We start from the raw sequence: 12308 nt of genomic DNA, 5'->3' as shown, positions 1-12308 counted from the left end.
ACAGCATTTGCTGTGAATTTGTTGATGATTATGTGTTCAAAGAGTAGACTCTTCAACCACATAATATAGACCCCAAAAAATGATTTATTTTTAGAAATTGAAGGTCTGTCCTGGAGAGCTTATCTCACCTCTGTTTAAAGTTATGACCAAATCCTGTCTGCATTTGTGGCCAGCATACATGTCAACCTCTTTAATGAGCTCTGTGGTAGTTCGGCTTTGTTTATTAAAGCAGCTATATCAATGTCGAGGCTTGTAGTTGCCAATTGCAGTAAATTTGCAAGTAAATTATCTGTCAGTGAACATTTGTACTTTGATTTAATGAACTTTATCATTGAAAAACTGCTTTCACAAAGATATGTGCTTCCAAGCATTGAGCACATCTTGAGCCCAAACTTCTTCAATTTTGGGTACCGCTCTACTGGTAGCAATCTAAAAAAAATCTTCTCCTTTTTCACTTCTTTTAGTATAAAAAGGGTCTGACTGCAAATCATACAATTCCAGCTGAAAATCAGAGCTTATATTTTCAATGGTGACAGTCAGGGGTTGAGCAAAAATTGAAATATCTTGTTTTATTTCCTTAAAATCATCAAATTGATTGTCAAAATCTTCAGTGATCATGTCAATATACTTTCAATGAGCTGAAAATGATATTTCCTCAAAATGTTCTTTGTAGTTTGGAAAAAAAAGTAAAAATATTATTACCCAATGTTGATTTAAAACGCTTCAATTTAGTTTAAAAAACATTCAAATGACCATATAAGTTGTCAATATTCTTTTGCTTGCCCTGCAGTTTTAAGTTCAGCTCATTCAAGTGGTTGGTTATATCTTTTATAACTGTAAGATCTGATAAAAATATGGGATCTTGCATTAGATTTTCAAGTTCTGTTGTGTCAGACTTCACATCATTTTTAAGAAATATGGGTATTTCTTTCCAAATGGCAAAAAAGCAGTCCAGACATTTTCCAGCACTCAACCAGTGAATATCAGAATGAAGGAGCAAATCACCATATGCAGCATTCATTTCACTCAAGAAATCTCAAAACTTACGGTGACTCAGGCATCTATTACCTCCTCGTATAATAGTTATTTTTACAGCTACTTTCATGGCATTGACTTGACGTAGAAATTTTCCACAGAGTGCTTCTTGGTGAATTATGCAATGAATTGCAGGGCAGTTAATATTATTTTGTTTCAATAGTCCACAAAAGCTGCTTCCAATCCCTGTCATAGCTTTGTCCCCATCTGTTATGATGCAGGAACATTTATCAAATCCTCCGTAGTTCATAACAGACTTTTGAACTGCTTTGAAAATATCAGTACCTTTAGTAATCCCATGTAAAGATATAAGACTGAGGCGATCTTCATTAATAGTAAAGTCCTCTTGAATAGTTCGAACAAAAATTAAAAGTTGACTTACGTCTGCTTGATCAGTACTTTCATCCAGACACAATGAAAAGTACTCACATTTTATTATAAAATCACACAGCATTTTTGGAACATATTGATCCATGTGTTGTACGCATCTTGCGACAGTCTGTTGAGATAATGCCACTGTTTCAAACTTCTCCGCTAATTTTGCCTCATTAAATTGTTTTGCCATTTCAATTGCACATTTCTTCACTATCACACCATCACTAAAAGGCTTCTTTGCTTTTGCTAACTGCAATGCTACTTTGTACAAAGAGGCAAGGCTAGAACTTTGTTCACTGCTAAGTTTTGCAAAAAACTGGTTTGGTGCATCAATTTCTTCTTATAATCTGCAATAATGGTGTGTTTTGATTCCCCACTATAAATATCAAAGGTTTTACTGTGTAATGTACTGTAGTGTCATTTCACATTATACTCTTTAAGCACTGACAAAGCTTGCATGCAAACAAGACATTGAATTTTATTCCTGTTGTTTGTAATCAAGTAATCTGATTCCCATCGGCTTTGATACACTCGCTTTTCATCTTCAATTTTTCTTTTCCTGTTAGGCATTTTTGTTTCAGGATAAGTAATAATAACACACAACCTAAATATTCTGAAGTTAAAGCAGCTGAACAAACCAACAACACTAATTGCCTGCTCAGAAGCGTGACCATGAGATTCACCCTGGACCATGTGTGTTGGAACAAAACAGTGTATAAAACCTAACACAAACTTTTCACGCCCTGCACATCTGTCTTCACCCTAACTCTAATACAATGAATATGCAAAATAATGCCCTCTTAAATTCAACACTTTTCAGATACTAAACCTGACAACAACAAGTAATAAGGCAAACCCCGAGTATAAGTAGAAACATCTTTAAAAAGCATAATCGGATCTTCCCCTCCATAGCTAGGTCAGATGGAAAATAAAGCACATTCCCTCAAACACAACTGTCACCATTCACTATCAAAACTACATTTTTAATTGGAAGCCTTACCTTACTATAGGAGTCTCCAAGAAGCAAGGAGAATAAGGTCCAAGAAAATAATTGCTATCCCAATTGTCCTTTATTGTTTTACAGGCCCTGACAACACTCTACCCCAGTAAAAGCCTGCATGATTGCTTAACTTCATAGTTAGGTGCTGTTAGGTGAAAAGCTGATGAGAGTCATACCTCTCAGAGCAAGAAATCTGGACAAAGTCATATAATGGGGATAAATTCAGAAAAACTGGGACAATTATAAATGATTTCTCTTACAAACTTCAAAAGTTAAGTTTTGCATTAGCATGATTTTTCTGAAAGGCATGACATCTGAAACTCAAATATCTGTCATTATTTTCTGACTTCAGTCATCAATGATTTACCAGAAGACACAAATGTTATGAGAAATAGACAAAAATATGTGGCAAAAATCTGGACATTCTGTGAGAATCTGGATAGTTGAGAGGTATGAAAAGAGTGTGTGTGTGTGTGTGTGTGTGTGTGTGTGTGTGTGTGTGTGTGTGTGTGTGTGTGTGTGTGTCTGTGTGATCAGAGAGAGAAAGTGAGTGAATGTAGACATGACAGCTGGTGTGTGTGTGTGTGTGTGTGTGTGTGTGTGTGTGTGTGTGTGTGTGTGTGTGTGTGTGTGTGATCGGAGAGAGAGACTAAGTGAATGCAGGTATGACAGCTGAAGTGTGTGTGTTTTTTAGCGATCAGAGAGAGAAAGTGAGTGAATGCAGGCATGCCAGCTGAAGTGTGAGTGTTTGAGCGATCGGAGAGAGTGAGTGAATTCAGGTATGACAGCTGAAGTGTGTGTGTATGTGTGTGTGTGTGTGTGTGTGTGTGTGTGTGTGTGTGTGTGTGTGTGTGTGTGTGTTTGAGCGATCGGAGAGAGAAAGTGAGTGAATGCAGGCATGACAGCTGGTGTGTGTGTGTGTGTGTGTGTGTGTGTGGTGTGTGTGTGTGTGTGTGTGTGTGTGTGTGTGTGTGTGTGTGTGTGTGTGTGTGTGTGTGTGTGTGTGTGTGTGTGTGTGTGTGTGTGATCGGAGAGAGTGAGTGAATGAATGCATGTATGAAAGCTAAAGTGTGTGTGTGTGTGTGTGTGTGTGTGTGTGTGTGTGTGTGTGTGTGTGAGGATTTGTGCTTCTTACCATGCAGCAGTTCAGGTGGGCCACACAAAATTGCACTGAGGGACACATACGACCTGCGGGCCATGTTTTGGTCAGCCTTGCACTACAGGATATGGTCCTGAGGGTTCTTGACATTTCAGTGATTCTGGTTCTCAAGAGACAGCTAACTGTAGCCCTGTCTTTGTTCAGTCCAATGAGCATTGAGTCATTGTTTCTAACAATGGAGCCACTAATTACTAAAACATTTCCAAAGGCTGAGGTATTCTTGTTATACACTAAATGTTATGTTGTTGGTGGGATATTAATGAAGGGATGCATGTAGGCGAATTGTTTTATTTACTTATTTTAGTTATTTATCCTTTGTTGTATTAGGAGAGGTTCCATTGCTTTCTGCTCTTACTAGTTAGGAGGTTTTAGTAGTGATTTATTTATGGCATTATACATATGGCAGTTTAGTGTTGTCAGTATGAGGATGTTATCTTACTTTGAGTAGGGGTATATCAGTATGATACATGAATGAGATTTTGAGATGGCTGCATCTCTCACAGGTAGAATCTGTTTGGTTAAGCAAGAGTTCATTTTTACTGAGCATGAGACAGGTCTTACACTGCCTCAGGCTATCACGTGTCATAATGCTGGCAGTAGAAGACGGGGGTAGTCTGCTGTCTCTCCATGCTCTACAGTGTTATATTATTTGAATGAGGAACTTAAAGGGAAATTAAGTAAGGGAAATAATTGGTTGTACAGTATCTGTAGGGAAAAAAATAATAGTAAAAAAAAAAAACTCACACAAAGTAGTGCTTCTGTTTGGAAGTCTGTGCAGGTCCATGAAAACATTTATAGTCTGGCACAGACTACAGGTGGTCTTCCAGAAGATGATAGAAGATTTTCTGCAGTAAGCAGTTCAGGAAAACTTAACTTGCAGACAGTGACCACTGTCCAGTTACAAATACTGCAGTATCATGCTCAGTGGAGCTGATTTCAGTATATAGAAGACAATGGGGAGTAGAAGACCAAAGGAATCCAGTTATAATGTTGACCAATTAGTGCCTGGCTATCTAGAAACAGCAACAATTAATGTCATCTCAAAAATTTAACAGTGATAACCACTAATATCTCAATACAGCTCCCACGCTAGGCCTGAAACAAGATATTGAAAACAGTGGTATACATGGAAAGAAACAGGTTAACTTCAACATAAATAGCAAAAGAACTTAAAGTTCAGTAGAAAAATGGGGAAAAAAAGACTTTCCTAACTTATTTCTGGTGTAACATAATCTGAACAACTTTCCAGGTTTTCAGGCTCACACACTTAACCAGAAACAAGGTAATTGCTAACAGAATAGACCAGGACCAAGCTAATTGCAAACAGTGAAAATGGTGATTTAAATGGAAATAAAACAGCAAAACAGATCAAATTCAGAAAAAAAAACAGCAAAACAATGTTATAAGCAGTAGAAAAAGTGCAAACACTCATCTTATAATCAAGGATATATAATTCAGGTCCAAGAAATGCATTATTCCATTGTATTCAGCCCTCACCAGACCCTTCATTAAGTGCAATACCCTCTTCAGCATGTACTTGACAAGGCACGTGCAACAAATGGAATATCCACAGATGTTCCAAACAAAAAGAATACAAGCCATAAAAAATATGTCCTATGAGAGATTGTTGGGGGTGATCTATGTCTGTCATACAAGTATTCTTGGATTCTGCTCAGATGGAACATTTGCATATCCACAAAACAAATATCATCAAAAATACCGATCTAGAGACTTAAACCCTGCCTGAAACATAAATAGGACTTGTTGGAGAGACAGGTATGTGTCTCAGAGAATACTCTTTCCCTGGAACAGGTTTCCCATTCAGGTGAAGCAGAGTTCTTCCCTAAACACATTCAAGAGTAAACTGGACCAGTGGATGGGAACTCACAAATTCACATCTGGTCTGGCACCTATGTTTCTAAAGGACAGAATCAGCTTGTAAATGCTTGACCAACCATTCTTCAGCTTACCATTAAAATATATTCATATAAAGTAATCTCTAGTGTACCAAAAAACGTGATGAATACATTTGGGAAGCTTTGCTAGGCTTGTAAGGGCTGCTAAATGCCAGGAGCTTAAACCAAAAACTGCAATCCCTGGAAGCATTTCTATCACTAGAATATGTAGAGTTCTGTGCAGTCACAGAAACCTGGTTTAAGGCCTCAAAGAGTACCACAGGTCTGCAAGGCTACAATGCCTTCCACACCTTTAGACCACAGAATGAACGTGTGAAAACCAAAGGAGGTGGTATTTCAATCTATATTAGAGATAAATTCACCTCCCATCTGGTTAAACTGGACAACTCTATGGAGCTATTCCAGGTCCAGGTTGCAGAGGGTAAGACCCCCATTCAAGTTTTGCCAAGGTACAGATCCCCCTTCATGGGTCATGACATCCATGAAGCCTACTTAACCAAACTGAAGACAAATCAAATTTTACCGAACACACTGGTTATGGGGGATTTCAGTTATCCTACCGTCAGCTGGGAAATGTACCCTAGTCCAAACTCGCTAGCACAAAAGTTCCTTGACATTGTGAATTCAAATGCTCTGGAACAAATTGCCATAACCCAACAAGATGAGCAAACATTCTAGATCTGGTCCTCACCAATATGTCAAATAGGTGCACTGCTGCAACTGTTGGTCCCTCATTACTGAAAACTGACCATAAATCAGTCACCTTAGAACTGACACTAACATCAGAACTCACAAAGGGTGAAATCAGAATAAAGAACTTCACCAAGGCAAACTATACACTACTAGGGGAAGGTATACATGCATTCCAAGCCCCACCCCAAGCTGGAAGTTGTAACTATGCCAAAGCTTACACTAAAGCCCTGTATAATCACTTGCATAAGTGTATAAACTTGGCTGTACCAGAAAGAATCAAAGCCAGATTCCCAAGTAAAAATAAGCTGACATGGTGGATATCCAGCATCTACAGACTCTACAATAAACAGAAAACCTTGCTATCCAAGGAAACAAAGGCAAGGCCCCAACAAAAGAAAAGCACCCTGCTCAGCCTCAACAGGCAAATAAGACATGTTAAATTTTCTAAGAGCTAATTTTGAGACAAAACTAGCAGGTAATGCCAAGGATAAGCATAAAGCCTTTTACAGTTACATACATAACCTAAAGGGTAGGACCTAAGTATGTGCAGAACTAGTGACCAATAGTATCCCCCACAGAGATAGCACACCTGCTAGCAGACAACTTTGGTGAAAATTTCACTTGCTTATTCCCTCCTAACTTACAACAAACTCTCCCTCAATCTTCCCCTTCCCTACATATCTGAAGGGCAGGTCCTCAAAGCCTTGTCCAAGGTAAAAAAAAAACAGCCTGTATGTGACCAGATCACATCCTAGGCTGTCTTCTAAATAGGCTAAAACATGAACTAGCACCACCTCTAAGTACCCAGTTCAATCATAGCCTAACCACAGGCTTTGCTCCTGTGGAAATGAGAACAGCTGCAGTTATTCCCCTCCACAATGGTGGCCTAGAAACATATCCAGTGAATGACAGACCCATAAGCCTGACCAGTCTCATCTGTAAGGCCATGGAATGTATCATTATGGACCTCATAAATAAAAACATAGGTGACCTCCAAAACCTGGATCTTACCCAATTCAGCTTCATAAAGGGGAGATTCTGCCTGTTAAATCTGGTGGATTTCTTTGAAAGTGTGACCAAGGCCATTGATGAGGGCAAATCTGTGCACACACCATACCTCGACTTGGTAAAGGCTTTCAACACAATCCTACATTAAAGCATTACCAATAAACTTAGCAAACTGAATGTAAACCCCTTTGTTGTAAGATGGGTTGCAACTGGCTCACAAACCAGATGCACACTGTCAGAATGGGTGACTCCACATCAACCAGCAGACCTGTTACAAGCAGAGTGCAACAGGTGTCAGTGCTGGACCCCCTACTATTTAGTGTATACTTGTCAGAAGTTCAGGTCAAAACTAAGGGGTTGTGGCTGACCAAGTTTGCAGATGACTGCAAACTATGTGAATGATTGAATCCCCGAATGATGTCAGTATACTGCAGGAGAGTCTCACTCAGACCAATGACTAGTGAATCAGTCATGGTTTCAAACTGAATGCAAAGAAATGCATCATCATTTCCTTCAGTGCAAAGAATGTCCCTTCACACTACCAAATCAGCAACAATACCTTAAGTACCCATGAAGTGGTAAGGGACCTGGGATCACAGGTTGACTGTGACCTTAACTTCGGCCACCATACGTCTACCATAGTAAGGAAAGCATTCCATGAGCACACTTGATTAGTAAAGGCATCGCCTCAAGAGCAAAAGAAGTTATAACCTCCTTATACTTGGCACTTATCCGGCCCATAATTGAGTATAAAGCCCCATTCAGCATGTACTGTACTAAGCACTTGCAGCAATTAGAGAGACCTCAGATGTTTCTAACAAAGAAGATAAAGGGGCTCCAGCATGTGCCTTCCACACACTGACTAAAGTCCCTGTCTCTATACTCCATATCATATAGACTTCTTAAGGGAGACTCATGCCTGGCAATCCAAGACCTAAACCTAATGAACTTGCTGCATATCTCTAAATCAAGTGGGTGTAGGGCTACCCATTCCAGGGACATAAATATAGCCTGCAACTTAAATAGGACATGCTGGAGGGATAGATTTATCTCCCAGCAACTGCCATGTCTTTGGAACTGGCTACCAAATCATGTAAAACAGAGCACCTCTATGGCAGTATTCAAGAGGAACCTAGACGAGTGGATGGGGCACCATAAATTCTTACCAGGGATAGCACCCAAAACCCTCCATGACATGGACATGCATCACTAAATGCAGTCTTTGGTATTGACTAGCACTTTTATGGTATTACAATGGGTTAAAACAGCTAGGCTTAAAATGACTTCCAGGTAGAAAGCCTAGTAATTTCCTATGATTCTGTGATCCTATGAGCCTATGTATATGTTGAGCACCAGCCCTACAGTCATACAGGCTGTACACCTTATGGAATGTGCTACTGCTTAGGTCAATTTACATATACTACACATATAACATTTTGACTGTGCACATATTGTACAGGCATGAGATGTTGTAAACATTGCAATGCCCAGTTATCTTCATGTTCTTGTCAAAAGAGGGCTAGATACATATATAGAGGTGTTACACAAGGGTTCTCAATACTTTTGCATGGCACCATTTAAACCCCTCATGTTACTTTTCCAGGTTGCATGCTGCATGCAGTGTAAAGGGCCTCAAATAGGGCATTGAGTGATACCAGCTGCAAAAGTTGGGACCATTAGATATCCAGTTATGCGTGTGTCAGCTGTTGACATCCTCTTTATCAAAGTTGTATTTTCTGGTGTGTCTGTGTTCCATCAGCAGTGGGACTCCAATGAAACCTCCTGGTTAGGCTCACTAATGTACTATCTGCTGAATAAGGTACCAGCAGGTGCAAGATACCCCCTGCTATTAAATAGACCGGGCATTTCTGACACTGTAGCAGGTGGGGGCCTGCACATACTGTAAACATCGACTGTCGTATGAGTCATGTACTGTGCTGTATATCAGCCACATCAAACCCTAAATTCAGACAGGTTGAGCAAGACAGAAAGTACATCCCTCCAGTAGAAGTTGCAAAAAGAAACAAAATAAACTACTACATACCATTCTCTATTTGCTTACATATATATATATGTAATACACAGTAAGAACAGTACTAAGCATATGTCCTCTTGCATAAGTAGTTTGCATCCCCTGCAATGAGTTCACTGGGTCCTGAAAGTGACAAGCCAGTGAAATGGATGTGGGTATGTATATCAACACAAAGTGTGTATGCAATGAATGACCAACAGATGCAGTGGGTACACAATGAAATTAATATTATGCAACTGTCAGAGCAGGGTATGCATGTATGTCAAACTTGACATGAAAAGTACCTTGTGGTTGGATATCCCTAATGTCATTTGCAGACAGATGACAGTTCAAAAGAGGAGGTGGCGCACCCAAAGAGGTAGATTAAAGGATAGCAGAATCACAGCAATGATGCCTTCAGTAGCATTATTTATTTATTTATTTTAGTTATTTGACATTTGTTAACTGAGTTTGTCCAGCTGGGCTTTTGGCTCATTTTCAGTGAAGACTCGAGGAGAAAAGGTCCGATACAGACAGTCTATTTTACATTCAAAGATTCAAACATTTGAGTCAATCATTTACATCAGCGAACTCAAAAAGACAGTTGATTACAAAAGAATGATAAAAGTTGATTATACAACAAATGTTAGAAGGACATGAGAAGAAAAATACTAACACATGACCAAGTACAATAAAAATATTTACATATTTACATCTAGTTTTTCAACAAGCAGTATATGTGATAACTGAATGCTAAGAACATATAGATTAGAGGGTTGTTTAGTAGTAAGGAGGAGATGAAAGGTTAGGGTGGGGCCTGACATGGGCAGATTTTGGAGATGAGTAAATGAAGCTTGAGTTTTTCCTTAAAGTGGGATGGGTGAATAATGGCACAAGTGTCTCTGGGAAGTTTGTTCCAGGTTTGAGCAGTGGAGTTCTTGTACAGGAGCTTGCCTACACATTTTTTTGGGTTGGTAGATGTGACTAAGTTGTTGTTGAGATGTACAGAGAGTCAGAGTAGGGGTATATATAAAAATCAGGGAAGCGAGAGCAGGTCAAGATGAAGGTTTATAAAGAATGGAGTGTAGCATTTGTAATTGTGATAGAAGTAATAGGTGAGGGAGTTCGAGCCAATGAAGAGTATTTAGAGCAAGACAGTGATGTGAGTCATATGGGGCGTTAGTGATAAATCGGCTATCTTATGGTATGTTTTGTGGAGTTTGTTTAGGGTGGTTGTTTGAATATTGGTGAGCAATGGGGCAGCATAAAGTAGGGAGGGGAGAAGAAGAGCTTGTGCAAGGTAGAGTGTGACATTTGCAGTTAGGAATTTTTTATTGCGATACAATAGACCAAGTTTCTGATGTGTCTTTTTTTACATTGAAGTATATGTAAGTTGAGTTTAAGTTCATCATCTATGATGACACCCAGGAGTTTAGTGTGAGGTTCTGGTTTGACAATAGTGTTATTTGAGGAGGCAGCAGTAACGGTAGTTGTATGGTGGTAGTGAGATTGGGAAAGAAATAGTAATAGTTTGGTCATTTTGGGATTAAGTATGAGCAGATTACTGGCCAGTTATTGCTCGGTGGAAAGGAAGGCATTTTGGGTGAGAGTATTGAGTTCAAATATATTGTCAGAGATGGAAATAAGGGTAAAGTCGTCTGTATATTGGATGAAAGAGGAATTTTTGCAAGAAGTATAGCGATCATTAGTAAATACAGCAGGGGACCCAGGATGGAATTTTGTGGTACCCTGATCAGGACAGGTACGAATGGAGAAGTGGAGGAAAGCCATTTAACAGATTGCTTTCTGCAGGATAAGTAACTAGAGAACCAGGCAAGAGAGGAAGGGGATAGGATAAGGTTAGCAAGTTTAGAAAGCAGCAAGGGATGGTAGACAGGATCAAAGGCTTTGCAGAGGTCTAGGAAGAGACAATATATATTTGTTATTGTCAAAGGCCTTGGCAATGGTATGAGTGAAGGATAATAGATCAGTAGTTGTACTATAATTGGGGTGTAAACCATGCTGGGTGGGAGTGAGAAGATTGGACTGAAGGAGGTAGTTTAGTTGTGTGCGTATGGATTTTTTGAGGATTTTAGAAGCTGTGGTGGTGCAGCGGTAGCATTGTTGCCTCACAGCAAGAGGTTCTCCCATTCGTTTCTCAGCTGGAGCTCCTTCTGTGTGGAGTCTGCATGTCCTCCCCATGGTCGAGTGGTGCTCGAAAGACATGCATGAATGGGCGTGCCTTCGTTGATGGTTGGGCGTCAGGTTGGCACCTCAGCACCATAAAAAAAATTGACTGCCAGTCATTAGTGGACTGGAGTTCTGCTGTGGTGACCCCTAAGTGGGAAAAGTCGAAAGAAAAACAAAGAAAGGGGAGATAGGAAAGCTATGGGTTGATAGTTAGATGTGTCTGTAGAGTTACCACCTTTATGTAGAGGAATTGTGTAAAAGGATTTCCATAGGGTAGGGATTGTAGATTCCAGCATTGATCTATTGATAAGTATTGATACTGGATAGGCAATGGAGTCAGTTTGAGGAAGGTGGGGGGGGGGTTATCAGTTGAAGGGGAGCATGGTTTGAGCTTTAGAATAAGAGATCTGATGTAAGATGTGGAAATTGGTTTTAAAGAGAATAGATGTTTGTTAGGAGGGTTGGGGGGTGGGTGGAAAAGAAGTGTTGGAGGTGGAAGGAATGAGAGTTTGAATGAGGTCTATAAAGTGCTTATTGAGGAGTGTAGCAGTTTAAAGAGGGGATGTATTTGGGTAAGAAGACAGGGTGGAGGGGTGACCAAGAGAAAGGAGTTTATTAATAGTAGACCAGAATTTTCTGTGGTTGGAGTTGCTGTTGAGTTGGGCTGAGTTATAGAAGGACTTTTATTCAATAAGGATTTGTTTCTTTGTGAGGTTTCTGAGTTGTCTATAGTTATGAAGAAGAGGTAATTCCTTTGTTTTGATCCAAGATTTCCATGTTCTATCTCTATTTGACCTAAAGGACATGGTTTCTTTGGAAAGCCAGAGGGTAGAACTGGGTTTTATTCTAATCTTCCTTGAGGGAGCAAGGGAGTTCAGGATATTCAGGAAAGTGATATTAAAGCTATTTACTACATCATCT

The 12308-nt window shown here is 39.6% G+C and overlaps 1 pseudogene; it reads right to left on the bottom strand.

Annotated features, from left to right (window-relative positions):
- Positions 1-897: 897 nt before the first annotated feature.
- LOC122816578 overlaps positions 898-12308 on the bottom strand; it is a 131578-nt pseudogene continuing 120167 nt past the window's right edge.

Source organism: Protopterus annectens, chromosome 1.part1 (genome assembly GCF_019279795.1).
Source record: "Protopterus annectens isolate FY-2018-M chromosome 1.part1, PAN1.0, whole genome shotgun sequence".
In the NCBI taxonomy this organism is placed as follows: Eukaryota; Metazoa; Chordata; order Ceratodontiformes; family Protopteridae; genus Protopterus; species Protopterus annectens.
Note: the sequence above shows the minus strand (reverse complement) of the source record. Positions and strands in the feature narration are given on the sequence as shown.